This window comes from Elephantulus edwardii, unplaced genomic scaffold (genome assembly GCF_000299155.1).
Source record: "Elephantulus edwardii isolate Elephantulus edwardi_28Jun2011 unplaced genomic scaffold, EleEdw1.0 scaffold00196, whole genome shotgun sequence".
NCBI classification, from domain to species: domain Eukaryota; kingdom Metazoa; phylum Chordata; class Mammalia; order Macroscelidea; family Macroscelididae; genus Elephantulus; species Elephantulus edwardii.
In genome coordinates, this window is record NW_006399946.1 from 1,241,035 (window position 1) to 1,246,073 (window position 5,039).

At 40.7% G+C, this 5,039-nt stretch overlaps 1 pseudogene; it reads right to left on the reverse strand.

The window, feature by feature from the left end:
* Positions 1 to 1,943: 1,943 nt before the first annotated feature.
* On the reverse strand, positions 1,944 to 3,885 carry LOC102869254 (annotated as a pseudogene).
* Between the last annotated feature and the right edge of the window lie 1,154 nt (positions 3,886 to 5,039).

A 5,039-nucleotide genomic window follows, 5' to 3' on the forward strand; every position in this document is an offset into this window, starting at 1 on the left:
TTCAAGAAATAAAAAATCCTCATCACTGGATCAGTGGGAACATGATAGATGGGTTGAAGTTGTCAATGATTTCATTTTACTTGGATACACGGTCAAGAAATCAAAAGATTAGCTACAATGAGGCAATTTTCTGTCAAGAACACTCTAAAGTGTTAAAGAATGTCGTTGTCGTTATCAATTTAAAGATTAAGTGCAACTGATCCAAGTCATAGTTTTTAAAATTGCTTCCTATATTTCAGAAAGTTGGAAAATGAATACGGAAGTCAGAAGAATTTTTGTCTTTGAATTGTGATGCTGGGGAAGAATACTGAATATCCCATGGACTTCAAGAAGAACAAACAAATTTGTCTTGGAGAAAGTACAAGAGACTAGGATGGTGAAGCTGACTTGATGGGGCCTAATGACAATAACAATGATTTTATAATTTTTTTTATTTGGGGATGATTTTTAAATATATTTGTTTTTTTATTTTTCGGGAAGCTCAGGTAACATTGTGGAGGGGTTTTGTGAGTGAAGTTGTACAAGTCATATTCTTTTTTAAGATAATAATTCATAAACATTGATTACCATTGATTTTTGTGTCAGAAAATCAAAGGAGATAAACTTGCTCATCATTTCTTATGCTAAAGGAACTAAAGAACAAATTCAGGCTGCAAGTTACAATGCTCAAAGATGCTATGGACAGAATTATTCAGGAAGCATTAAAAGAAGATGGAAGCAGAGGGATGAGGATGTGCAGGGAGAGGGGGGTTTATCATTGGTCTGTACAATTTGATGGGTAGGGGGGATGAGTGAAATGGAAAGAATTTGTTCAAATTTGTATTTGAGTTTTGTAAATAAACTAGTAGAAAAAATTAAAAAAATTCTATATGAATTATATCCTCTTTGTATCACTTGCTATAAAATCCTCTGGACCTTGGGATTCCAGATTTTCAAATTGTCTTGCCTCTCAATAAAACTCTTTTCTTTTCCTTTTTTTTTTTTTAAAGAAGAAGGTGGAAAGGGCATACAGAGGCTCTGAACCAAAAAGAATTGGCTGACACAGGACACAAGAAACAACACACGATCAAAAGGCAATGGTGATGAAAGAGGAAGTTCAGGTTGCTCTGAAGGACTTGGTAAAAAACCAACCCCCAGGAATCGATGGAATACCAATTGACATATTTCAACAAACAAATGTTGTCCTGGATGTGTTTACGAGGTTGTGCCAAAAAATCTGGAGGACAACCACCTGACTCACTGACTGGAAGAAATTAGTATTTATTCCCATTCCAAATAAAGATGACCCGATAGAGTGCAGAAATTATCGAACAATATCACTGATGCTAAAGATTATCCAGAAACAACTGGAATAGTACATTAACAGAGAACTATCAGAAGTACAAATTAGGTTTAGAAAAGGTCGTGGCACTAGAAACATTATCGCCAATGTCAGATGGATCTTAACAGAAAGCAGAGAGTACCAAAGGAATGTTTATCTGTGTTTTATTGACTATGCAAAGGTATTTGACCTTGATCACAACAAACTGTGGCTGACCTTGAGGAGAATAGGAATCCCAGAACATTTGGTTGTGCTCATGTGAAACTTACATTTGTACCAGGAAGCAGTCCTCAGAACAAAGCAAGGAAACACTTCATGGTTCAAAAATCAGGTAAGGAGTACCTCAGGTATACATTCCGTCTTCATACCTTTTCTTTTTTCTTTTTTTTTGTGCCAATTTTAAATACACCTTTATTTGAGACATTGCATTTTACACTTACAATACAGTGATAATAAAGTGCAATGTTAATTCCTTTCCCTATACACATTCCATATTCAAGTATTAAGAATGCCCAGAAATTTAGTCTAGCAGATTAGAATTTTCAACTGCAGTGTGCTACAAATTTGGGTCCTTCAAAATTTAACTGTGGGACAATGAATGCTATAAAGTATGCAGATTGGTTTAGTCAACCTCTTCAATGGTGGGTCCAGAAGAGGCACCACCAGATGGAGGAGCTCCACCACCAGTGAAGCCACCATGCATGCCTCCGGGCATGACTCCAGCACTCTGGTACAGCTTGGTGATGATGGGGTTGCAGACCTTCTCTAGTTCCTTCTGCTGATGCTCAAATTCCTCCTTTTCTGCAGTCTGATTGTTATCAAGCCAGTTGATAATCTCATTGCACTTGTCAAGGATCTTTTGCTTGTCCTCGTCATTGATCTTGCCTTGAAACTTTTCATATTCAACTGTTGCTTTCATATTAAATGCATAAGGGCTCAAGGGAATTCTTAGAAGACACCTTATCTCTTTGCTTCTCATCTTCAGCTTTGTACTTCTCAGCCTCCTGGACCATTCCTTCAAGGTCTTCCTTACTCAAGCGGCCCTTATCATTGGTGATGGTAATCTTGTTTTCTTTCCCAATGCTCTTGTCAACAGCAGAAACATTAAGGATACCATTGCCATCAATATAAAATGTGACTTCAATCTGAGGAACACCACAAGGTGCAGGTGGTGTCCCAGTGAGATCAAACTTGCCAAACAGGTTGTTATCTTTGGTCATGGCACGCTCACCTTCATAGGCCTGAATGAGTACACCAGGCTAGTTGTCAGAGTAGGTTGTGAAGGTCTGCATCTGATTAGTAGGAATGGTTGTATTCCGCTTGATGAGGACAGTCATGACTCCACCAGCAGTTTCAATACCAAGAGAAAGTGGAGTGACATCCAGGAGCAGCAAATCTTGAACATTTTCAGATTTGTCTCCAGAGAGAATGGCCGCCTGGACAGCTGCACCATAAGCAACAGCCTCATCTGGGTTGATGCTCTTGTTCAACTCATTTCCATTGAAGAAATCCTGAAGAAGCTTCTGAATTTTGGAAATTCTGGTAGAACCACCCACCAGGACAATATCATGGATCTGTGACTTGTCTAGCTTAGCATCCCTCAGAGCTTTCTCCACAGGGTCCAGAGTGCCACGGATAATATCAGCATTCAATTATTCAAAGTGGGCTCAGGTAATGGAAGTATAGAAGTTGATTCCCTCATACAGTGAATATCTCTCAATACTGGCCCGGGTGCTGGAAGAAAGTGTGCGCTTTGCACATTCACAAGCAGTGCGGAGGCATCTGACAGCCCTCTTGTTTTCACTGATGTCTTTCTTATGCTTGCGCTTGAACTCTGCAATGAAATGGTTGACCATTCTGTTGTCAAAGTCTTCTCCACCCAAGTGCATGTCTCCAGCTGTAGACTTGACCTCAAATATCCCATCTTCAATAGTGAGGATTGACACATCAAAAGTGCCACCTCCTAAGTCAAAGATGAGCACATTCCTTTCAGCACCAACCTTTTAGTCTAAACCATAAGCAATAGCAGCAGCAGTTGGCTCATTGATGATTCAGAGGACATTAAGGCCAGCAATGGTTCCAGCATCTTTGGTAGCCTGGTGCTGAGAGTCATTGAAATAGGCTGGTACAGTGACAACAGTATTGGTAACAGTCTTCCCAAAGTAGGCTTCTGCAATTTCCTTCATCTTTGTGAGAACCAGAGAGGACACCTCCTCTGGATAGAAACTTTTGGTCTCTCCTTTATATTCTACTTAGACCTTGGGCCTGCCTGCATCTTTCACCACCATGAAGGGCCAGTGTTTCATATCAGACTACACAACAGCATCATCAAATCTTCGCCCAATGAGACGTTTGGGATAGAATACTGTGTTAGTAGGATTCATTGCAATTTGATTCTTTGCCTCATCGCCTATCAATCGTTCGATATTGGTAAATGCGACATAGTTTGGGGTGGTCCGGTTGTCTTGATCATTTGCAATGATCTCCACTTTCCCATGCTGGAAGACCCCTACACAGGAGTAGGTGGTGCCAAGATCAATGCCAACCGCAGGGCCCTTGGACATGGTTGCTTAGTGAAGGTCCCAGGTGGTGGAGGGGAAGAACCGTACCTCAAGTCCGCCACTGTGCTAAATGAGACCCATACCTTTTCAATCTATATGCAGAACAGATCATGTGGGAAGCAGGGCTTTATGAAGAGAAATGTGGCATCAGGATTGGAGGAAGACTAATCAACAACCTATCTTATGCAGATGACACAACCTTGCTTGATGAAACTGAGGAGGACCTGGAGCACTTATTACAGGTCAAGGTATATAGTCTTCATTATGGTTCGGAAGCTCAATATTAAGAAGACAAAGATTCTCACAACTGGGCCAAATCGCAGCACCATGATAAATGGAGAAGAGATTAAGGTTGTTAACAGTTTGCTGAGCTCCACCATCAACACTATTAACACAGGTAGTTAGGAAATTAAAAAGACAAATTGCACTGGGAAAATCTGCTCTCAGGAACCTCTCCAGAGTGCTGAAAAGTAATGATGTCAGTCTAGAGACTAAGGTGCACTTAATTCAGTTCATGGTATTTGCAATTACTTACCATGTACCAGAGAGCTGTACAATGACTAAAAATGACAAGAATTGATGCCTTCAAGTTGTGTTGCTGAAGAAGAATCTTGAACATGCAATGGACCACCAAGAAATCATATAGGTCTGTCATGGAGAGGGTGAAAGCAAGTTTCTCCTTAGAGCCTAGGATTTTGAGTCTCTGTCTCATTGGGCACATGACCAGGAAAGATATGCTCAGAAAGGTGGAGGAAGATCCCGGATGAGATGGATTGCTACAGCACTTGGGGCAATGTGTTGGAATCAGTGAGACAGGGCAAGATTGAGAGCTGCTGTCCATGAGATCACTATGGGTTGCAGATGATTCGACAGCACATAACAACAACAACATCATGAGTAACTGTTATGAACATGTTATTGTTGTGTGCCATTGAGTCAGAACTGGTGGGCTATGTCCATTCGTGTCTCAGTACTGATTTCCTAGCAGTTGAATAGTTGGCTCATATCAGATTTCTACGTTCAGGTGTTTGAGAAAATGCATTCAGATTAAGACAGACTAGGAAGAAGGATTGGCCACCCACTTCTGAAATAGCAGGCCTCTGAAAACCCTATGCACAACAGAACACGCGCAGACTAACAGAAAGGGCAACCTAGGT